This window comes from Erinaceus europaeus, chromosome 12, assembly GCF_950295315.1.
Source record: "Erinaceus europaeus chromosome 12, mEriEur2.1, whole genome shotgun sequence".
Lineage (NCBI taxonomy): Eukaryota > Metazoa > Chordata > Mammalia > Eulipotyphla > Erinaceidae > Erinaceus > Erinaceus europaeus.
Window position 1 is genome coordinate 75,631,966 of NC_080173.1, and position 25,170 is coordinate 75,657,135.

A 25,170-nucleotide genomic window follows, 5' to 3' on the forward strand; every position below is an offset into this window, starting at 1 on the left:
TGCTTAGTCTGATGTGTTACTGCCAGGCCCCCTACTACTGCATTTTATTGAGTGAGAGAGAAAGAGAGAGATCTACAGAGAAAAAGTGAGATCAGAGCACTGCTCAGCTCTGGCTTTTGGTGGTGCTGAGGACTGAAACTGGGATCTAAGAGCCTCAGGCATAAAAGTCTTTTTGCATAACCATTATGGTATCTCCTCTGTCAGTCTTTCTATCTAAAAGTCATTTGGGGGAGCCAGGCAGTGGCAAACGTAGTAAAGCACATTAGTACTAAGCACAGGGACCCACACAAGGACCCAGGTTTGAGTTCCTGGCTCCCCGCATGCAGCAGGGACTTATCACAAGCAAAATGAAGTAGATCTTCAGGTGCCTCTCTTTCTCTCTCCTGTCTAATTCTGCCTCCCCTTGAAATTTCTCTTTGTCCTATCCAATAAAATGGAAAAAATGGCTGCTAGGAGCAGTGGATTTGTAGTGCTGGCACCAAGCACCAGCGACAACCCTGGAAGCAATACATACACAAATAAATAAATAAATATTTTAAAGTCACTTGGTTGGTTGAAGTCCCATTAAGGACGGAAATTTATTGTTTTCATGCTTACACGTACTACTGTTTTTTTTTTTTAAATCAACATAAAATTGACTGCTATTAACAAAATAAAGAAACTTATCTTAAATTACTAAGTTTATACAAACTTGGCTGCATTATTTTCTTAATGATACTTTATCTTTTAAAATGTTTATTGTGGCAAAATACACATAACATAGTATTTACCATCCTGACCATATGTAACATGCAACTCAGCAGCACCAAGCATGGTGAAACCATTGTGCATCACTGTCATCCGTTTGAAATCTTCATCTTCTCGAATGGAAACTCTAGACCCACTAACTCCCCACTTACTTCCGCCTGCAGCCTCTGGTAAGCACTAATTGTTATTTCCTCAATCCAAGAGCACTAAAAAGGCAATAACTCTTCTCATGTGAGGTCCATGGAATAAACTGGAATTGCAAAGGAGTCTAGTTTCTTGAAAAGTTGAGGAGATCTTGACCTCAGTGTGCAAAATCCCTTCCTGGGCTGACAGTTAGTGAGTCTGTTTTCATCAGAAGTGGGGGGAAACCAGATTCATGTTTCTTTCCTGGAATGAAGATGAATCTATTTTCTTCTCATCCTCTTCTTCCTCTTTTTCCTCCTCCTCCTCCTCCTTCTTTTTTCCCTTTCTTTTCATGCAAGATGGAACTATAGAGGTAGAGTCTACAAAAAAGAAGAGAGGAATCAGATAGTGATTTCCTCTACAGGACCAGAAAAAACATAGAGGACCCTTGTGGGGAGCAAGGCATATTCTAGATCTTGATCTTATAGATCTTATATAAGTACAGACAAATGTAAACATTATAGTTATTCATTTAAGATTTATCTGCTTTGCTGCATGTCTGTAATACTTTTTTTTTTTTTAGATAGGAGCAAAACAAGTGTATGCAAATAACAACATCATAGACAGGAAAGAGTCACATCTTTCCCCTGCCAGGTTGTTAGCTTCTATACCTTGCTGTACAAGAAGGACAGGATATGTTCTATGCTGAAATAATGTTAGGTAATGGAAAATTTGTTTATTCATTTGTTAAAGGAAAATAGTGTCTTCTTTGAGCCAGGGCTTATGCAAAGTCTTTGAGATTCATGGAAAGGCCCCTGACTTTACAGAAATATATCTGTCAGTGTCCATGGACCTACAGATTGCATGGTGGTCAAGTTCTGTTTTACCTCACCTAAATGGCTCCTGCGGCAATCTAAGCTCATTTCCTCTTCTACGTTCTCAGCAGAGGTCAATCATCTTAAAGACTCTCTGAGGGCACATTGTGAAGCTCTGGCTAGATGATCATTAGTAGGGAGTAATCCTCTTTGTCAGACAAAACAAACTCTCTACCTTTATAAACCTGTCCATCTTCAAAGCTTCAGATCAAGTACCTTAGTTTCGTATTTGCCAGGTAGTATTGCAATTTATGTTTATGTTTTTTTGATCCCAAATTTGAAAACTGGGACCTGGTGGTGGCACACCCAGTCTTTACTTGTGGGTCAGGGTTGAGGGAAGGGAATTTCACTGTGGTGAAGCAGGTCTCTCTCCCTCTCTCTCTCCCCCTCCCTCCCTCTCTATGTCCTCCTTCCCTTTCAGACTATCTCTGCCTCTGTCAACAAAAGAAGGGGAAATAATGGCTGCCAGGAGTGGCAGAGTTGTCATGCAAGCACTAAGCCCCAGTGATAACCCTAGTGGCAATTAAGAGAAAGAATTTATTGAAGACCTATTATATGCATCTTTGTGTTGATTATATTTCTCTAGTGTCACATGTGTGTCTATCAAAATGCCTGGCACATATTAGGGGTTTGCATGTGTAAGCTTACAAGTATATCAGTGAATAAAAGAGCTAAATGATAGCAGCCTGAGTGCCACATGGCAATGACTGGATTGGGACTGGAAGTGACACTTGTCTCAGACTCAGACCCACCCCTCTTCCTTTGTCAGGCAACAACCACACCATAAAACTTCCTGTCTGTCCCTTTGAAGAGAGGCATTGATTTACATCAGCCATCAGGCAACAAAAATATAGGTCTTCAAACTTTTATTACCTTTTTTTTATTATTATTCTTGGTAACACAGAAACATCATCCAAAAACATAGCAATTACTTTGAAGGTGTGTGTTCAAATAGTTTGGGGATGACTGTTTTCTAATTTGATAAATCAGGATGTTTCTGCCAGCAGGCCCAGGGGCATCAGCAGGACTGGAGCTGATTCAAAAGCAGAATTGATCTTTGCAGCCTGATTTTCATTTCCATCAGCACCCTATCACACACTTTATGCCTCAGCCACTTCCCATTCATATATAATTTACACATTTGATTTCAGTAGATTAATCTACACCTCTCTCACGGAGGTGGATGGGGGATATTTTATTTTCCAGAGAGACTGAAAATATTTTATTTTCCAGAGAGACTGAAAATCTTTGATTTCATTCTTTTCCTGTCTGTCATTTTTAAAGATGAACTCCAAACTCACTCTCCTCTTTCTTTGGTTTTTTAGAGTAGGTAGAAAGCTAGACAGATGTGATAATTTCCATTTATCCAGGAGGTAGCCTTGTCACATTACAGAGAGGAGCCCAAGGTGTCACCTTCTGATGTTTAAGAGTAGTGACAGGCTGTGAAGATTGAACAGGGGTTCCTGGGAAAGGCTGAAGCCACCCTCACCTGTGCCAAGGTTGGTGCCCAGTGACCTAAGACTATAAAATCCTCATCACCTAAGTTCCTAGAGTTCTCAAGTGACTTAAGTGGATCATCTAAGAACAAATAAAATCAGAACATCATTAGAGAAAGACTAAATGTTTTTTCCTAAACCTAGCAAGTCCCTATAGTGCCAGACTCTGTGGTTCCTCCCTTCCTCCACTTTTCTTCCCCATTGCTCTCTGACTGGAAGATTCTAATACAGTTCTGGAATCTCAGGGTTTTGGTTTTTTATTTTTAGGTTTTTTTTTTTTTTTTAGTGATTTAATATTGGTTTAAAAAATTGTGAGATAACAGGGGTATCATTCCATACCATTCACACCACCAGAGTTCTGTGTCCCCATCCCCTCCATTGGAAACTGCAGTGGCTGTCCCAAAGTCACAGATGTGGGTTGACTATTATTTCTACAACTATCTCTATTTATATATTTTCTCATTTTTTCCCCTGTAGTCCTGCCTTCTCTTCCTTTCTAAGTCAAACCTACAACTGTTACTACTTCTGAGTGTCCTTCCTTTTTCTATCTTCTCTGTCTAGGTCCTGGTGGAATTGAATCTCAGAGTTTTTTTTAACATTTTATTGTCTTTATTTGATAGAGACAGCCAGATATTGAGAGGGAAGGGGAAAATAGAGAGGAAGAGAGACAGAGAAACACCTGTAGCATGGATTCACCACTTGTGAAGCTTTCCCTCTACAGGTAGAGACTGGGAGCTTGAACCCTGGTCTTTGAGCATTGTAACATGTGCGCTCAACCAGGTGTGTCACCACCCAGGCCCGTGAATCTCAGAGTTTTAAGAATTACTTGAGTAGTGACAGAATCCCTCCTTCACCCTCCCTCCTATTACCCAAAAGTTCTCAAGGGACCTGAGCTTCTCACTATACTCAGTGTACTAGTAACTTTACCCCTCAGAGTCAAGCTGCAGTTTTCCTTCTGGAAGCTCTTCTTGGCTGGGAAGTGTGGCAGGTTGTATTTTTCAACCTGGCTGCAACAAAATCTCTCTCCCAAGTGTTTTACAATGTAACATCAATGATTCTCTCATTGAGAGATGCCACTGAGAGTTGCCGTCAAGGCAGTCTTGGGACCTGGTTCTTTTGGAATGCTCACACTTTTAAAATATATTTTTATTCATTTTATTTTAATGAGAGAGAAATACAGAGAAAGACACATACACAGAGAAAAAGGGGAGAGAGAGAGACCAGAACACTACTGAGCTCTGGCTTATGGTGATACTGGGGATTGAAAAAGCTCTGGCTTATGGTGATACTGGGGATTTTCAGCCATGAAAATCTTTTTGCATAACCATTATGCTGTCACCCCAGCCTAAGTGATTACACCTGGACCCCAGCTGCCATACTGTGAGGAAGCCCAGGGTACACAGAAAAGAGATGTGTAGGTATCTGGGTGGCAGCTACAAGCCAACAAGCAACAGGAAAGTGTGTCATGTGAGTGAGGAAGATTTCTAAGCAATGTCAGCTCCAGCTTCTCTGAGTGCATCTGCTCAAGAGATCCTGAACAAGAACCATCTACCAAGTCCAGTTGACCTACAGAACAGTGAGAGATAATAATAAAAAAGATTATTATTTTTTTAAACACAACTTTGGGGATGATTCATTTTTTAACAAAAGATAACTGGAACAGGCATGGCTAACAGCAAGTGAAGACAAAAGTGGGCCTCTGGCAGCTTCTCCACCTCCCCCAGTTTAAATGACACCTCACATTTAGACAAAATCACATGCAAATGAGCACTGACAGCCTCGGTCCATCCTCCCTCAGAAGACATTTGGAAAGGAGAAGGCAGGGAAGAGAAATAATACTCAGTGAGTGCCTTCCACATACCAAGTCTTCTTACCCCTTTTGCTGCTAAAGAAACTGATGCTACACCTGAGGAAGATGGGTCCTGATATTGGGGGAGCTTAGAACATTCCTCCTGATGACCACAGAATGTGAGCTCAGAGCTACAGGGATGCAGAGGTTACATAGGCTCCTAAGCTGATTATGGGCCCCAAATCACATCAAATCAGTGGGGTTTACAGTCAATAATATGTAAACCCCTCCCCCAAATTAGGGAGCTACTGTCTTCCCTGATCCAGCTTTCTGTCCCTTTTCCAGCCATGACATCACCTTCCCAGACAATAACTTGGATCAACCTGCATATCAGATTTCAGGCTCAGAGGAAAAAAAAAACACACACACACACAAAAAACTAGTATAGCTACAGGCCCTTTGAAATATAACTAAAATATGCCTACTAGCTATCTACAAGATGGAGGACCTCCCAGCACTTCATCTGCACTATTCCAGCCTTTAGGTCCATGATTGTTCAACAATTTGTTTGGCTTTGTATGTTAACTCTCTTTTCAGCCACCAGGTTCCAGATGCTAGCATGATGCCAACCAGACTTCCCTGGACAGACAACCCCACCAATGTGTCCTGGAGCTCCACTTCCCTAGAGCCCTTCCCCACTAGGGAAAGAGAGAGACAGGCTGGGAGTATGGATAGACCTGTCAATGCCCATGTTCAGTGGGGAAGCAATTACAGAAGCCAGACCTTCTACCTTCTGAATCCCACAATGACCTTGGGTCCATACTCCCAGAGGGTTAAAGAATAGGAAAGCTATCAGGGGAGGGGGTGGGATATGGAGTTCTGGTGGTGGGAATTGTGTGGAGTTGTACCCCTCTTATCCTATGATTTTGTTAATGTCTCCTTTTTTAAATAAATAAAAAAATTTTTTAAAAAGAAACTAATGGCCAGGGATTTATCTAAGGCCACACTGCTAGTAAGTGTGCTGTTTGTGGCATGAAGACTCTAGAGGTAGCCTGCCAGGAGCCATTTCTCTGCTTGATAGAAGCTAATCCTTGAAACAACAGAAGCCCTTGAGATAAGTTTCTAATTCCCGTAGGAAGGATGTTTGCCAGAAACTAAGTGACATACCATATAGTTATAGTCACATACCATATAGTTATAGTTTAACAGAAATAGTTGCAAGGGACCCTCCACCACGATCTCTGCTCCCCCTTCCCCTTATGCTCCCCCTTCCCCAAAGCCTTAAAATGCCTGTGAACACAATAAAATTTTGCAGCTTGATCAGAAACTTGTCTTGCTGTCGTTCTTTCGTGTCTCTTGTCCCTGTCATTCCAGGTCTTTTAGGTTCCTAGCCCCTGTTCACTGCCCTGCTGGTCGGGGCAGTAGCCTATGGTCTAAGACACATGTGAAAGAAAAAAGATATATGTATAGATAGATAGATATAGTTGTTTTTCAAACCAAGGTTACCACTGGGACCCAGTGCTCTTAGTGGCCTTTTTTTTTTTCTCCTGTTTTTGATAGAGGGTGAGATAGAGGGAAGGAGAGGAGGAGGGAGAGACATAGAGAAAAGACACTTGCCACACTGCTCCATTGCTTGTGAAGCTTGACACCTGTAGGTGGATACTGGCAACTTGAACCTGGCTCTTTATCGGGAAATTGTGAGGATGTGGTTGGGCTCTGCAGGGCTCACAAAGCACCCTGCATTCCCGATACTATGGCCTATCTACATAATCATTGTTTTGCCTGAAAGATCCCCACCCATTCCATTCCTTTGATCTTTCTTCTTTCTACTTTCAAGACCCTCCCTGCCTGCAGGGTAGTAGTAATCCCACCAATTAAAACCCTCCCAACAGTTGCTAAGGAAGTTTCTACCTTCCCAGTCCCCTTTTGCTTTTCTCCACCCCTTTCCTAGCCATTTCCATTTCCGACTTGCCACTTCCGGGTCTGCCCTTTAAAAGCCTTGGCTCTCCGATCAATAAGGAGAATTGCATTGCCTTGTGCCACATGTTTGGTTCCTGAGTCATCTCCCTCCTGTTGCTGGCTCTGGTCAGGTTCTCTCCAACCCAGAGAGTATGCACCCTGGAAGAGACACCCCATGCTAACCCAGCAGCTCTTTGCACAGTGCAACAAGTATACTCCATGATATGTATATGTAGTACATTTATATGTGTATGTACATGTTTATATGTATATATGTGAATGCATATATGTATATACAAACAACAAATACTAGTTGAATAAATGAATGAATGAATTCAATCTGCCTTCTTTCTGTATGCTTTTTCATTCCTGGTAACTCAGAGAACAAATTGGGAAGTACATGGGATGACACTCATGGTATACTTTTCCCAGGAAAGATGAGAAATAGGCTGGCCAGGAGTTGGGCGGTAGCATAGCGGGTTAAGCGCAGGTGGTGCAAAACGCAAGGACCAGCGTAAGGATCCTGGTTAGAGCCCCCAGCTCCCCACCTGCAGGGGAGTCACTTCACAGGCAGTGAAGCAGGTCTGCAGGTGTCTGTCTTTCTCTCCCCCTCTCTGTCTTTCCCTCCTCTCTCCATTTCTCTCTGTCTTATCCAACCATGACGACATCAGTAACAATAATAGTAATAACTACAACAATAAAACAACAAGGGCAATAAAAGGGAATAAATATTACAACAATAAAAAAAAAAAAAAGAAATAGGCTGGCCTTACTGCCTAGTAAGAGTTGTCATCTTGTTCTCTCTGATCAGGGATTTAGGGTTGCCTCTTCTAGTCTCAGCCCTCTCAAATGCCCTCCCCTGGCAGGCCTAGCTAGCTCTAAAGCTAGTGCTTTTTTGCTCCTTCCTGTGAATCAGAATCCCCTTGTCCTTGCAGCCTCTGGAATTATTACAGGGTCAGGAAATAACCTCATTCTTACCACCCAAATATCATGCATGAAGTTAGGGCAGTAAACACTAGCAATGACCAAAAGCAATTTATATATAAATATATATAAGAAAATATAGGGGCCGGGTGGTGGTTCACCTGGTTGGGCACATATATTTTAGTGCACAAGGAGCCGGGTTTGAGCCCCCGGTCCCCACCTGCAGGGGGAAAGCTTCACAAGTGGTAAAGCAGTGCTGCAGGTGTTTGTCTCTCTGTCTCCTCTCTTTGTCTCCCCATTTCCCTCAATTTCTGGCTGTCTCTATCAAATAAAGATTAAAAAAAATTTTAATTAAAAAATATATTGGGGGTCGAATGTAAAACATTAATTCCCCAATAAAGAAATTAAAAATAATTTTTAAAATAAATAAAATAAAAAAGAGAGTTAACATATAAATATATATATATTGGTGGTCGGGCGGTAGCACAGAGGGTTAAGCGCATATGGCATGAAGCGTAAGGACCGGTGTAAGGATCCGGGTTCGAGCCCCGGCTCCCCACCTGTGGGGGGGTGTCGCTTCACAAGTAGTAAAGCAGGTCTGCAGGTGTCTATCTTTCACTCCCCCTCTAAGTCTTCCCCTCCTCTCTCCATTTCTCTCTGTCCTATCCAACAACAGTAACCACAATAATAATAACCACAACAATGATAAAACAACAAAGGCAACAAAAGGGAAAAAAATAGCCTCCAGCAGCAGTGGATTCTACATCCTCCACACCCAGAAGAACCTTTTCCTGGGCCTGTTGCCTGACATTCAGGAGATCATACTGAACAGCCCTGAGAGCCCCTTTACCTTACCAAGTAGAGACTAGCCAGAAAGCCTTTCAAAGAGGATGCTCTTTGAAATTGGCCAGGTGTGGCCCTAATAGCTTCAAAAGCCAGCTGCTCTCTTCTTTCTTTTCATGTAGCACAAAGTATTTCCCCACATTCAGGCCTCACCTTGAACCCTCAGATCATTTCCTCAAATTGCCTATGCCTAGCCTGGAGGCAATGCAAAAACATCGTGAAGAGATGCAGCTGTTCATTATCTCTCCTCCTTCTCTCCTCCATTAGGATATGAATCACTCCCCAAGACAAGACTCTATAGCCAGAGGGTGAAGAGGTGACCTTACTGCTTGGTTCACTAGGTTCCAGGAATCCCAAAATGTCAGTGACCCTTCCTTCCCCTCTGATGAGTTGATGTCAGGCTTCCAGTGGCAGGGAGCCCTCCCCCAGCCTCCAGCGCAGTTGCAGAACCACCCAGGCCAGTCACAGGATTCTAGACTCTAAATGGCACAGGTTAGAGTTTGCAGAATTTATTAGTAGTTTCTCCCACAGGTCAAATGACTGGTGACAGCAAAGCCACGCTGAAGTCAGACTGTCTCAGATTGCAGATACAGAAAATTAATTCTCTAATATATCTCTCTTTTTTCCTTTCAACTCACCCATGCTGAATGCATCCAAGTAACTCCATTCATCCAACAGCTTTGTGAAGTCTCGTCCTAGTGCAATCCACCTGTCTCTGTCCTAGCCCTGTGTTCAGCAGAGCACATTTATTCTCTGGTCCCATTTTAGGGCATTAAATGAGGATAGAACCAATCCTTTCTTTAAAAAAAAAAAAAAAAAAAAAGAACCTGAGATGGTTGTGCTTTGTGAAGTAAGGAAGGAAGCAAAAGATGGTTTAACTCATACGTGGAAACAGAGAATTGAAGCACATGAAATTTAAAAAGAAAGAAAGAAAGAAAAGAAGGAAGGAAGGAAGGAAGGAAGGAAGGAAGGAAGGAAGGAAGGAAGGAAGGAAAGAAGGAAGGAAGAAATATGGTGGTTGGGATGTAAGGGCATAGAAGTTTGGTAGTGAGTGTGGTGTGAAACCAGACCCCTGTAACCTTATAATATTGTAAACTATTATTAAATCACTAAGAAAAATTATATTTCATTTCAATACCTTTTATTTAAACTTTATTTGCTTTATTTGATAGGACAGAAAGAAATTTAGAGAGAAAAGGGATCGAGAGAGAGAGGGAGAGACACCTGCAGCAGCACTGCTTTACTGCTTGTGAAGCTTTCCCCCTGCAGGTGGGGGCCGGGGGCTTGAACCCAGGTTCTTATGCACTATAATGTGTGCATTTAACCAGGTGCACCACCACCTGGCTTCTTATATTACATTTTTTGAAAAGGCATTCATTGAGTTCCTTATTTGAAGTAGGTCATCTGCTAAGTGATTGACAGGTGTTATCTCATTTACTCCTCACATAGACCCTGGGAGTGGAAACAGGCTCAGCATGGGTAACAAGGTTTCTTGGATTTCACATCCCAAGAGCAGTTGAGCCAGAATTTCAGTGAGGTTTACCTGGCTTTAAACCTCAATTTGGTAATTATCACATTTTGTTGTTTCCTTTCACTCAGTCCTGCAATATTATCCTGCCTACCTTGTAGATTCATCTTCACACTCATAAGTTCAAGGCTGAACTTATTTACCCCTGACATCCACCACTACTACAGACAGTCATCTCAGAACTACTTCTCTGCTTCCTACTTTGAGTCACTTGCATGGTTCTGAGAAAAGCAATCTGAAATCCTCATTCTTGTTTTAATATTTGGGGGGAGGGGTTTCTGGTTTTGTGGAGGACACTTTGTGACAAATTCATCGACTGATGTTGCCAGAAATATCAAAGTTAAAATCTGAGAGTTAACTCTATCAATAGCTGTATTCAGAACCTGCCATCCTGTTGCTAGAATCTGAGTACCCAGCCTGGTCACATAAGCTCAGCATGCAAGAAAAGAGTAGGTCAGGGTTTCCCACAGTGTTTTCTATAAAACCCTCTACCCCAAAGGATGGTATTAAAAAAAAAAAGTTTCTTTTAAAAAAATCACAGTCATATGGGCTTGGGGCTTGGGAAACATTGATCTCTACCTTTTTCTTCTTCTTTTTTTTTTTCAGCAAATTATACATTTAAGAAGTTTTTCAGGAGGGCAGGTGCTGGCTCACCTGGTTGAGCACACCCACTACAATGCTCAAGGACCTGGGTTCAAGTCTCTGGTCCCCACCTGCAGGGAGAAAGCTTTGTGAGTGATGAAGCAGTGCCATAGGTGTCTCTCTGTCTCTCTCCCTATCTGTCTCCCCCTACCCTCTTGATTTCTGACTACCTCTATCCAATAAATAAAGATAATAATTTTTTTAAAAAAGAAAAGATGTTTCTGGCGGCTAGGTGGTAGCACAGAAGGTTAAGTACACATGGTGTGAAGTGCAAGGACTGGTGTAAGGAATCTGGTTCGAGCCCCTGGCTCCCCACCTATAGGGGTCGCTTCACAAGCCGTGTCTATCTTTCTCTCCCCCTCTCTGTCTTCCCCTCCTCTCTCCATTTCTCTCTGTCCTATCCAACAACAGTAGCAATGGCAACAATAACAACAACAAGGGAAACAAAATGGGAAAAATGACCTCCAGGAGCAGTGGATTCGTAGCGCAGGAACTAAGCAGCAAAGATAATCCTGGAGGCAAAAAAAAAAAGTTTCCAATAAGAAAACATGTCCCTTTATTTAACTCAATATTTCTTTAAGTTATGCAATCCTGGAACATTTTCATCTTTCTAGATTCCTTATAATCAATATCCAGTGGGATAGACTTTGGGAAATGCTGTGCCTATGTTTCTATGCTCTCTACCCTCTCCTGAATCAGACCTGGTTCAAGTACAAAACACCAGCCTGTTTGTTATAGCCATCCACATGCAACCCCAGCAACACCAGCAATATGTGGTTTGGGCTGCAGAGGGGGGCTCACACCTCTGTTTTTGCTGAGGTCCTCTGGCTACCACCCTGACCCATGGGTTTTGGAGCCAGCAGCTAGCTGAGCTCAGAACTGACCTCCTTTGATCTGATCTCTTGCAAGCATTCCTGGGCTCCTGGTGCACTCTCACAACAACCCCTACAAACTGCATGCCTGTTTCTAGTCAGAGAGGCCCCACTAGAGAGAGAGCAGGGTGACAAGCCCAGTCAGAAGGGAAGCACCTCCTAAGGCAATACTTGAACAAGGCTATGTGCTGGAGTCAGCTTGTTTCAGCAGAGATATCCAACAGCTTGCAAGAAGACACAAACAGCTCCCAAGCACAGAACGCCTTCACACAAAAAATGGCGTGTGAAAGAACCCACCTGTCTCTGTACCACCCCACCCACCAGGTAACACCCGCAGCAGCAACAGCAGCAGCAGCCGCTGCCACCTCCATCCCCAACTGCCAACGTCATGTGAACACTCCCAACTTTTGCCTTTCAGCCTCTAAGGACAAGACCAGCATAGCTGGCACATTCTGTCCAGCACAAAGGAAAGACAAGGGATTAAGAGACAGCAATAATTGCACAGTGCCCAGGACAGGGTGGAATGAGGCTCTGGGGTGTGAAATCCATCAGTCATTCACTTACTCATATGCCTTTTCAAGTCACAAATCTCTCTTTATTTGTTTGTTTATTCATTGTTTTTATTTATTTTTATTGCCACCAGGGTTATCACTGGGGCTCGGGGCAGGCACTATGAATTCACTGCTCTCCACAGTCTTTTTTTTTTTTTCTATTTTATTTGATAGGACAGAAAAAAATTCAGAAAGGAAGAGGAAACAGAGAAAAAGAGAGAAAGACACCTGCAGACCTGCTTCACTACTCATGAGATGTTCCCCAGGCAGCTGGAGAGTGAGGCCTCGAACCTGGATTCTTGTGCATGGTAGCATGGACACTCAACTGTGTGTGCCACCACCTGGCCTCCACTCCTCCTTTTTTTTTTAAGGACATGACTAATGTTGTCCATGATTCAAGACCTTGTGTGCATACCTGTATCTAAAACAATGATTAACCGAAGACTTTATTGAATGGGTCTAGACTGTGCATGACAGGCTGATGGACACACGTGAGTATAGTATGTGTGTAAGTGGATGGAGGGGAATCAAAAACAAAGAAGAAACCAAAATGGAAGCACTACCTAGAAAAAATGTGTGCATTTTGTATAGTTGATAGTTAACCATGCTAATAGTCACCACTAGACTATCTCCGTCTCAGTTCTGCATAGGTTCCCCTTGCTATGAAATAGATAAGCCCTTGCATTGGATTGCTACACTCCACAGTAAGCAAAGGACCAAAACAATAACTAGAGGGCAAAGCAATCACCATTTCCCCAGGCTGAAGTTACAACCTCCTAATGCTTTGATAATTTACTCAGTAAAGAGGCACAGACACCTTGGCTCAGAGTCACTTTCAAAATCTATTTAAAAGTCCCTGAATTCTGCTGAGTCTGATTTCACTCTATGAACAAGACAAAAAGAAAAAGAAAGAAAGAAAGAAAGAAACAATAAGGTCTTTCACACCTCATTCTTTAACATTACATCACCCATGATACTTATTTTTAAATCTATAATTATAATACAAGTTGGTTTCCCTGCAAAGCCTCCATTTCCTGGACAGAATTAGTAGTTTTATTGTGTTAGTGAGTCTTTGGTGCAGTGGGCCAAAAATTATACCACTGAGTGTCATTCCTTCTCCACCACATCTTTCTATTTCCACAGAGACCTTGGCTCTCTGAGACCCAATCTTACATTTTTCACAGAAAAGGTGTAGAGGTTCTGAGCATTGAGGGAAAAGTATAGGAAATAGGAATCCCAAGGCTAAAAGGAGCCAAAATTATATCACAATCTGTCATATTCTGAACCTATGACCTCACCATCTATCCTGGTCTTCCCTCACTCCACCATTCACCACGGGCTCAAGTCACAAAGAAGAGATTGTCTGGAACTTGCGCATTTCACTCACCACCATCCCAGTGCCATATCCAATCAGTCCTCTTAAGTTCTGCCAGGGCCATTCATTCTTCTCCAACCTGCCATTACCACCACTGTTCTGAATACCACCTCTCCCCTAGTTTAATAGCCTTCCAAATGGTCTTCCTGTCACCAATCTCTTTATCCTTTATATTTTCTTCACACTGCAGTCAGAATGAACTTTCAGAACATTAAAATAGGATTATGTCACTTCTTTACTTAAAACCATCTCTACTCACAGGATAAAATGCTTACCCTGGTATGTTCAGGCGACAATTCACTCAACAGAGTACATAGCTTGAGGCTCAGGTGAGAGCTGCAGTACTACATGGATATGTCATGGATGACAGAAGAACACTGGCCTATCTCTTCTCTCTCTGTCTCTCTCTCTCTCAGTCTCTCTCTCTGTATCTTTTAATTAAAAAAAAAAAAAAGAGCATGAGAAGCTACACAATGGTATCACACAGGCTCTGCATTCCAATGCCCTTCACTCTGGTGTCACAGGCAACCTCTCCAGAATCTTTTCTCACCCAGCACCCTCTTTTAGCAACAAGACACTACCTGCAGTGCTCAGAACACACCTTCCATACCTATAGTCTACCCTCACACTATTTTCACATTCTGGAACAAGTGCCCATCTTTATTTTCACCAAGTTCCTATCCATTCTCCAATAGTGGACTAATGTATAACTGCTTCTGGAAAAGTTTTTGCATTAAAGAGCCTATCTTGCCTCACTAATATCCCTCAAGTTTTCATATTAAAAAAAAAAGTGAACAACAAGGGCAACAAAAGGGAAAAAAAAAAGTACTGGGGGCCAAGTGGTAGTGACTGGGTCAAGGACCATCGTAAGAACCCCAGTTCAAGCCCCCGGCTCCCCACATGCAGGGTGTCTATCTTTCTCCATCTCTGTCTTCCCCTCTTTTTTCGATTTCTCTCTGCGCTATCCAACAGCAATAACAACAATGGCAACAAAATGGAAAAAATGGCTGCCAGGACCAGTGGATTCATAGTGTAGGCATCGAGCCCCAGCAGTAACCCTGAAGGCAAAAAAAAAAAAGTACTTAAAAAGAAAATCATCCCAGGAAGCTGGGCGGTGGTGCAGCAGGTTAAGCACACATGGAGCGAAGCGTAAGTATCCCAGTTTGAGCTCCCGGTTGCCCACCTGCAGGGGTGTTGCTTCACAGGCAGTGAAGCAAGTCTGCAGGTGTCTATCTTTTTCTTCCCCTCCTCTCTCAATTTCTCTCTGTCCTATCCAACAACAATGACAGCAATAACAACAACAGTAAACAAGGGCAACAAAAGTGGGGGGAAAAATCATCCCAGGGCATCAAAGGAGCTCATCTTAGAAAAACTCCTACTCTGCCATGCACATGACCCAGGTTCAAGTTCAGCCCCCACAGCACTGGAGAAAGCTTCAGTGCTGTACTGTCTTTCCCTCTATGACTCTCCCTCTTTATCTGAAAAGTGACAGAGACCTGGAGACAACAAAATTATCCTAGTCTCACTAATCCTCCTGATGTGTGGCAGAAAGTAATGTGGACCCTTCAGCAACTCTGGACTGATAGCACCTGAAAGATTACCCACTCACATACACTCTCTCTTCCTCTTTCCCAGGAAAATCTCCAATTTGTTCTGATGTTCACTCTCTCCAGACTAGCTATATATATCAGGGAAAGTCCAAACACCCTCACTGGGGTATGGACCAGAGAGGCTCACAGGGCCTTCCATTTTCCTTCATAATGATTTGTTCAAGCATGTCATCTGATTCAGTTTGGACAATGAAATATGATGCTTCTTGAGAGAAACAAGAGAGAAGAGAGGTGATAGCAATGGCCTCTCCTTATCAGAAAACTTAACTTGTTTTGTCAGTTTGTTTTTAAATTAAGTTACGGGTAAGCAATTATAAGAGTTGCTAAAATATTAAAATAACATACAACATAATAATATGTGTGCTACTTTGTTAATTCATTCAATGTCAAAATCTAGTGACAAACCTAATTATTATAATTTCAAAGTGGAGCTACGCATAAATGTCATTTCATGATATGCACACAATCACAATGTTGTGTAAAATAAATTCATGCAGTTTACATTAATGGCAAACCACAGTACAATACTACACAGTCATTTGTTGTTTATATTCTTCTTTTTTTTTGGGGGGGTGGCCCACCAGGGTTATTATTGTGGCTTGGTGCTAGCACTATGAATTCACCATTTCTGGTGGCCATTTTTTTCCCTTTCTTGTTATTTTATTTGATAGGAAAGAAAGAGGTTGAGAGGGGAAGGGCAGATAGAGAAAGTAAGTTCAGAAAGATACCTGCAAACCTGTTTGACAACTCGGGAAGCATCCTCCCTGCAGGTGGGGAACAGAGTCTCAAACCAGATCCTTGTGCATGGTAGCACATATGCTCAACCAGGTACACCACCACCCAGACCCTGACTACATTCTTTTTTTTTTAAATTTATTTATTTTCTCTTTTGTTGCCCTTGTTGTTTGTTTTTATTGTTGTAGTTATTATTGGTGTTGTCGTCATTGTTGGATAAGACAGAGAGAAATGGAGAGAGGAGGGGAAGATAGAGAGGGGGAGAGAAAGAAAGACACCTGCAGACCTGCTTCACAGCTTGTGAAGCGACTCCCCTGCAGGTGGGGAGCCGGGGGCTGGAACCGGGATCCTTACGCCGGCCCCTGTGCTTTGCGCCTTGTGCGTTTAACCCTCTGTGCTACCGCCCGACTCCCCCTGCCTACATTCTTAATAAAAGAAAACACCAACTGTAAGTTAAAGGCTAGTGGTGTAATTTTTTTTTCATTCAGATTTATTGCTCCTTGAATTTGTCCATGCAAAACAAGTAAGAACTCTGGACTTTGTATTCTCTGGCTGTGAACTTGCTACAAACTTAAGGATAAACAAGTACAGGAGTTAGCAAAGTGTCAAAAAGAACTTGAATTGGTCATTGCTGATGTCTAGCTTCTAAGTCAAACAATGTCAAATCCATAGATATGTTAGTGAGGGGAATGATAATAAGCAGTTGTAGCTAAGTGGTGGAACACAGAACCCACATGGGTCCTGAGATGTCCTCTTACTCCGGTTCTCTCTTCCTCTCTCTCACTCAACTCCTCAAATCTTGAAAAGTAATTTAATAGTACTTACTACTTAAGTTCATTTGAATTTGGATTTCTGTTAATTTAGCTAATTTATAGGGAAGGGAGGATGTTTAGTTTGATATTTAGAGTCATTGCAATATGACAGAACAAATGGGATATCTGTGTAGATCTCCCAGTAGGAGCAATAGGATCCTTCCTGACAGAAGAAAGAAAGAAAGAAAGAAAGAAAGAAAGAAAGAAAGAAAGAAAGAAAGAGGAAGAAAGAGAAAAGATAAGTGGAGAAAGAGAAAGGAAGAGAAGGAAGAAGGAAAATTGAACACACATGTCACCACACACAATGACTCAAGTTCAAGTCCCTGCTCCTATCTACAGGAAAGAAGCTTCATGAATATTGAAGTAGAACTGCAGGTGTCTCTCTTTCTATTTCATCTTCTTCTCTCAATTTCTCTCTTTCCTATCAAATAAAAGGGGGAGAAATGACAAAATGACTTTCAGGAGTGGTGGATTCATTATGCAGGCACCAAGATCTAGAGTTACCCCTAGAGTTAAGTAAGTACATAAGTAAATAAAGAAAGAAAAAAGAAAGAAAAAAAAGGAAGAGAAAAATCTTTTTTATTAGTTATTTAATATTATTTACAAAATCCTATAAAATAATAGGAGTACAATTCCACACCGTTCCCACCACCAGAGTTCTCTGTTGCCACCCTCTCCACTGGAAACTGCAGTAGTTCTCCCAGGGCCACAGATGTAGGTTGAATTAATATCTTTAACTCTATATCTATTCTTGCCCATTGTTTTCTATAGTCCTGCCTTCACTACAGAAGAAGAAATCTTTATAGCCCTTGAGGTACTCACTCACAATGCTAAAGAATGACTCAGGGGAGCATGTGAGCTCCCTGGACAGAGCAGCTAGAAACTCTCTTCCCTGATCCAGCTTTCTAGCCCTTTTTCCAGCCATGACATCGTCTCTCCAGACAATAACTTGGGTCCATCTGCCTATCATATGTCAGGCTCAGGCAAAAATTAGTAGGGTCATGGGCCCCTTGGAATATACCCAAGATAGACCTATTAGCTTTTTCCAAAACAGAAACCCCAAATCTTCAGTTTGCAATATTCCAACCTTTAGGTTCATGATTAGTCAACAGTTTGTTCTGCTTTATATCTTAACTCTTTTTCAGCCACCAGGTTCCAGATGCCACCATGATGCCAAACGGACTTCCCTGGGCTGATGATCCCACCAATGTGTCCTAGATCCCCGCTTCCCCAGACCCCTGCCCAACTAGGGAAAGAGAGAGACTGTCTGGGAATATGGATCAAGCTGCCAGTGTTCAGCGGGGAAGCAATTACAGAAGCCAGACCTTCCACCTTTTGCACCCCATAGTGAATCTTGGTCCATACTCCCAGAGGGATAAAGAATAGGAAAGCTATCAGGGAAGGGGATGAGATAGGGAGTTCTGGTGGTGGGAATTGTGTGGAATTGTACGCCTCTTATCCTATGATCTTGTCAATGTTTCCATATTATAAATAAAAATTATATTAAAGAAAAAACTCGATACTTTGTACTGGCTCATAGGAGACATTTTTTCAATCTTCAGGAATTACTAAACACGCTTGTTATTTAAAATAAAGTTATGTATACCTAGAGTGAAATAAATGAAATACATGAAAAATAAAGGTAATGAACACTCAAAACTGATTGATGATCTGGGGGGAAAGCATAATGATTATGCAAACAATTCTCATGCCTGAAGCTCCAAGGTCCCACTTCAGTTCCCTGCACTACCATAAACCAGAGTTGAGCAGTGGTCACCTAAAAGATATATGTAAATAAAGTAAGTAAAAAAGACATGATGATTTCTAATTATTTTACTATATTTTGTCATTCCCTATGAGGCTTTCTATTTACATCTACTGAATCTGTGTGGTGGAAACACTATCTGTAATGTGTTCTGTGCATCTCTCTCCAGCTCCATCTTCAGTGGCTTAGCATCAGTAAATTGAAGTCAGTCATGGCAAGAGTATTTACACTGTTAATTGTTAATGATATAGACTTAAGGAAAATGTGGAGGAAATTTTAATAATGCAGGTTCAATTTAAACGTATTTGTAGCTATAACTGCTACTCTGTGACTAACACAAAAGTTGAAGAACTAGTTTTTCAGCATTCAAAAATGACTCTCTGAGTCAGCAAAGTCACTATGAAGTTTCAATATAAATCTTGGTTGTCTCTCTGGTCTTACCCCTTAATATAAATGAAAATAACTGACATTAATTTTGGAATTATACTTATCATTTAGTGACATGAGTGCCTTCTTTGATGAACTGCATGGTAATCAAGCACTTATACTCTTATTTTATCATCGTATGGTTTAATTGCAACCAAAGTTTGACTACGGACACGAGACCTTAGCAAAGTCCAATAAAAGTACTGTGAAAAGGGCTGGGGAAACAGCACAATGGTTATGCAGAAAACTTTCATACCTGAGGCTCTGAATTCCCAGGTTCAATCCTCAGCACCACCATAATCCAGAGCTGAACAATGTTCTGGCCTATCTATCTACCTATCTGTCTCTATATCTCTCATTGAAATTAATTAATTAATTAACTAATTTATTATTAACTAAAAACTACTTTTTAAAAAGAACTGTGAGAATCAATAGTCTATATGAAATTTACAATGAAGCATTGTATCTGTTGTAACTTGTGTGCTACACGTCCTTTCAACCTATGAAACTTAGAAAGTATAGTTATAAGCTTATGTCTACTATATCAAATTTATAATAAACAGATTTCTGTTCCTGAAGAGTCTATTTTTAAATGTTTACAAGCACCATCTTTTAACCGTCTTTATATCCTGGATGGGGTGGGCCTTCACTAATTTTTAGGTGATGATTCTGTTGTCCAGAGTGAGTAAAACTGGACAAGCAGCTCTCTTGCAGAAATCTTTCCAGGCTTTTTTTTTTTTTTTTTTTTAATATGCTGCCTATAGCAATTGTACCTTTCACACTTGTGGAATAGTCCTTGAGTGGGAATACTGCCTCTTTCTCCCATGAATAAGTTTGTTCACTTCCCTTACCCAAGGAGAAACCCTGAAAGTAACCAAACTGGCAGAACCATGGTAACACCCAGAAAACCTCATAACTGATCCTTCATTTAGAATTTTCTTATTTACATAGTCCCTTGGTCCTGGATTCAACTTTCTGCTGGGCTTCTGGTTCATGGTTATCACTAAGCTATTACAGTGATATAACTTAACCTTTCCAAACTAGAGTTTCCTTTTTAAAAATAAGAATGATACCTAATAAGAATAGCTACTACTCATTTTGTAAATACTGACAGTGATTGTACTGTAGCAGGCACCAATATAAGTACTTTTTGTATTCCAATTCACTTAATTGTTTATGACAATATTATTGTTGGACATAAATTAAAATAAATAACATAAAAGGTCATCAGTATAGAACCTAGTATATAACAAATGGATGTTAAATGTATTTTATTTGTATCAGTCACTCATTTATTAAAGTATCCAACAGGTACTTAATTTAAAAGTCAAATTAATTGGAGGCCGGGCAATGGCTCACCAGGTTAAGCACACACAGTATTATGAAGTGCAAGGACCTGCAAAATGATCCCAGTTCGAGCCCCCGCTCCCCACATGCGGGGGTGGGGTCATTTCACAAGTGAAGTGGGTCTGCAGGTGTCTGTCATTCACTTCCCTTTTCTTTTTTTTTAAATTTATTTTATTTATAAAAAGGAAACATTGACAAAACCATAGGATAAGAGTGGTGCAATTCCACACAATTCCCACCACCAGAACTCCATTTCCCATCCTCTCCCCTGATCCCATCCCTTCCCCTAATAGCTTTCCTATTCTTTAACCCTCTGGGAGTATGGACCCAAGATCATTGTGGGATGCAGAAAGTGGAAAGTCTGGCTTCTGTAATTCTGAACATGGGCATTGGCAGGTTGATCCATACTCCCAGCCTGCCTCTCTCTTTCCCTAGTGGGGCAGGGCTCTGGGGAAGGAAAGCTCCAGGACATATTGGTGGGGCTGTCTGTTTAGGAAAGTCTGGTTGGCATCATGCTAGCATCTGGAAACTGGTGGCTGAAAAATGGTTAACATATAAAGTCAAACAAATTGTTGACTAATCATGAACCTAAAGGTTGGAATATTGCAGATGAAGAGTTGGGGGTCTCTGTTTTGTAGATAGCTAGTAGGCATATTTCAGTTATATTCCAAAGGGCCTATAGCTATACTAGTTTGTTGTTGTTGTTGTTGTTTTGCTTTGTTTGTTTTTTCCCCTGAGCCTGAAATCTGAAATGCAGGTGGATCTAAGTTATTGTCTGGGGAGACGATGTCAAGGCTGCATAAAGGACCAGAAAGCTGGATCAGGGAAGAGAGTAGCTCCCAAATATGGGAAAGGTGTATAGATATTGTTGACTGTAAACCCCATGGATCTGATGCGATCTGGGGCCCATATTCAGCTTAGAAGCCTATGTGACCTCTGCATCCCTGTAGATCTGAGCTCACATTCTTTGGTCATAGTAGGAACATTCCAAGCTGCCCCAATTTCAGGACCCATCTTCCTCAGGTGCAGCATAGAGTATGTTGTCCAGCCTCCCTTTGGAGGATGGAACATTCTCTACCATTGTTGATCCAAGTTGAGGGTAAGGTCCTATGGGGGCCCACAAAGGGGTCTATTTTGTTGTTCCTGATAGAGACAACCGGTAACAATGAAGAGAGGGATTTATTTGAGGTCTAGGCCCATCATGTCTGTTTGGAAATCTCAGGACTCCCAGACTAGGTCCCCAACTGATGGGGTGGCCTGATAGTGACTAAAGAGCCATCATTAAAGTATGTCAATCTCTTGCCCTTATTCAGCTTTTGCAGTCCTTCCTTTGATAAGGTTAGCTTTGGAGTGAGTGAGGGACGTGTAATAGGAAGTAGGTGAGGAGGGTACCTAAGTCTAAGTAGACGCGATTTCATTATGAACTTCATATTGACTCAGTGCAGACTATTGTGCACTTTTGCTTTCAGGTATATATTTTGCCCTAGTTTATGGATACATGTGAACATATGATCTATCTCACGGAATCTGGTCTACATCTAGGTTTTGGGACTTTGTTCGGAAGTGAACCACCTGGAATGGAATTAGAGAATCCTATGAAAAGAAAGGTCTCACTAGAGTAATGAGGCTGAAGGGTTAATATTCCATGCTTGACATCTCTGGACACAGTCTGAAGTGATGCATGCTGAGGTGGTACTTGTTGCGCTGATTAGGCTGAGATCAGCGGATGCAATATCATTTGGTATGAATTGAGAGAATTATACAGGAAAGTGAGCCCCACCCTAGAGGTTCCAGGACTGGGGGAAATATAGGCTCTGTTGAGGAAGTTGGCGGTTCCTGCTGTCTTAAGGGTTTAAGAAGACAATAGATAGTTATTGCTATAATTACATTGTTTGGCAATTGGGTTAACTTTGAAATATCCCTTTGTTAGAATTTGCATAAATTACCACCATAATTTATGTCCTTTGACATTATTTGTATATAGCTGTGCCACTGGTTGCCACTTCCCCTATCTTCCCCTCCCCTCTCAATTTCTGTCTGTCCTATCCAGTAAAAAAGTGGGGAAAAAATGGCTACCAGGAGCAGTGGATTTGTATCACCGGCACTACGCCCCAGCATCCCTGAAGGCAATAGTTAGAGCGTAGTGACAGCACTATGAATCCACTGTTCCTGGTGGCTACTTTTTCCATTTTATTGGACAAGACAGAGAATTTGAGAGCAGAGAAGGAGATAGGAAGAGAGAGACACCTGCACCTGAAGACATGCTTCATCGTTTGTGAAGTGTCCCCCCTGCAGTGGATTATTTCTGTATCTAATTATTTATACTAGGGCTGAGGAGACAGTATAATAGTTATGTAAATGACTTTTTTGCCTGAGGCTCTGAGGCCCCAAATCAATCCCCAATACCATCATAAGCCAGAACTGAGCAGTGCTTAGGTAAAGAAAAATAATTATAATAAATACATATATGTATATGTTATACATGTATCAATATTATACAGAATATATATTTATCATCATAGTGCAATTTAAGCAGAAAAATCATAGTTAATGGATATGTAAATTAGAGAAGAATAATAAGATAGTTATATAAATAAACTACATTCACAGAAACCAAAGAATTTGTAAGTTTAGCCCTGAGCTACCTGGCAACCGAAGGGAAAAGGGAATTCCCACTAATTGGAATTCTACAGTTCAAGAGTGCAGGGCAGGGGAAAGAATCCTCTGTGAAAAGAATGTAATTCCTTAGCTCTTGACATAAAGGGATTATTGTTGAGGGTAGGCTAGGTACCAGGGACAGATACTAACAGATCCTGTTTGCAGAAAGAATGTAGCATCTCTAGCACAGAAAGTAACCAGCAAGGCAGCACTTCTTGCATAGGGAAACTAATTTTCCTGAGGTATTTTTGATAACAGGATGATGTGCCACTTTCAACCTTAAGGAGAATGTACTCCTTTGATGCTCAGTGTCCCTTGGGAGGGGCCTTCCCTATTGGCATCCACACTCTGAGGGGGAAGCAGGACCTTTCTCTCCAGAAACAAACATGACATTGTAGGCCTGAGCTACACCATTAAGAAGCCCAGACAATCTTCTCCATGAGGCCAGGGAGGAGAAAGCAAAGGGGTCAAGGGTTGGAACATGGCCTCTCCCCTGGGCAGGATACTTTGTTTTAAGTTCCAGGTTTCCAGTCTCCAGTCAGGAAAGAGTTAATTGTGGTGACCCGAATCTGCAGTCCTGTTTTCAGCATGCTGAAAATTACTTTTTAATCCTGGCTTTCAAGGCTTGCCTGGGGAACCATCTGCTGTACCCTCCCCCACCTCAGGCACATGGGATTACTCCCACCTGCCCCGCCTCACTTGCTTTTGCAGGACCTAATTCCACTCCTGCCCATCGAGCTTTGTATAATGTGGAGGATGATGGTTTCATTTGTGTGGTGGGAAAAAAGCCTAAATTTTGAAACAGATTAAGTAGAACCTAACTTGAAAGGCAACAGTTCATATGCAATTTTCATGTCTAGGATAAGCATAGCTCCCAGGCTCAATGACAATGCCATCTGCTGAGGGTTTCTAGGGCTGGAGAGGGTGGCATTTTGGGGGACCCCAGTAGCTGGGCACAATAGGGTTACAGAAGGGGTGACACACCGTCAACTCTGGATTTGCTCCCAAGGAGGAAAGAGCAGAAGTCCCTGAACTCCCATAGAATAAAACCAAGAGATTGTACCCTAACCTCTCAGTTCTTCAGCACCTCGCTGGACCAATTTGCAAAAGCCTAAAGGATATATGTAATATGTGCCTCAGTCTATACTTTCAAGGGCCTCACTAGCCAGTGTAGGCAGAAGATGAATCAACAAAGAACCCAGTATGAAGTACTATTTGTGTTACGGAAAGGGGCATATGAGTGCACTGAGAGAACACATAGACCAAACCTAGGTTGGAAAGAAATTGAGCTGAACTTTAAAGATGAAAATTTGCGATCTTGGAGGTGGTGCAGTGGAGAAAGCATTTGACTCTTATGTCTGAGGTCCTCAGTATGGTCCTTGGCAGTACTCTGTGACAGAGGGATGTCTGATTCTCTCTCTCTCTCTCTCTCTGTCTCTCTCTTTCTCTCTCTCTCTCTGTCATTAATAAATAAATAAATTTTAAAAAGAATTCACCCAGGGGAGTCGGGCTGTAGCACAGCGGGTTAAGCGCAGGTGGCGCAAAGCACAAGGACCGGCTTAAGGATCCCAGTTCGAACCCCGGCTCCCCACCTGCAGGGGAGTCCCTTCACAGGTGGTGAAGCAGGTCTGCAGGTGTCTATCTTTCTCTCCTCCTCTCTGTCTTCCCCTCCTCTCTCCATTTCTCTCTGTCCTATCCAACAACGACGACAACAACAATAATAACTACAACAATAAAACAAGGGCAACAAAAGGGAATAAATAAATAAAATAAAATATTTTAAAAAAAAAGAATTCACCCAGATGAATAAAATGAAACTGGGCAATTCAGAGAAAGGACATCACACAGACAAGGGCCAAAGAGGTGATGGTGTTTTTGTTTGTTTGTTTTTTAATTTCTTTATTGGGAGATTAATGGTTTACAGTTGACAGTAAAATACAATAGTTTGTACATGTATGACATTTCCACACAATGATACGACCCCTACTAGGTCCTCCTCTGCCATCATGTTCGGGGCAGGTGTCTCTCTCTCTCTTTTCACAAACTGTAGCAGTGTTATGAAGGCAATAAAAGTGTCCAAATCCGTGATTTGG

General features: G+C 41.7%; 1 long non-coding RNA gene across 2 annotated transcripts; it reads right to left on the reverse strand.

Annotated features, from left to right (window-relative positions):
- Positions 1-4,546: 4,546 nt before the first annotated feature.
- On the reverse strand, positions 4,547-13,825 carry LOC132541741 (uncharacterized). 2 transcript variants are annotated; one of them, XR_009552838.1, is made up of 4 exons: positions 13,737-13,821; positions 10,939-10,997; positions 9,083-9,235; positions 4,547-4,807 (listed from the first exon to the last, which is right to left on the reverse strand). It is a non-coding gene; the product is annotated as an uncharacterized LOC132541741 (long non-coding RNA). The 2 variants fall into 2 exon arrangements; XR_009552839.1 differs by lacking the exon at positions 10,939-10,997 and having other exon boundaries at positions 13,737-13,825.
- Positions 13,826-25,170: the final 11,345 nt, after the last annotated feature.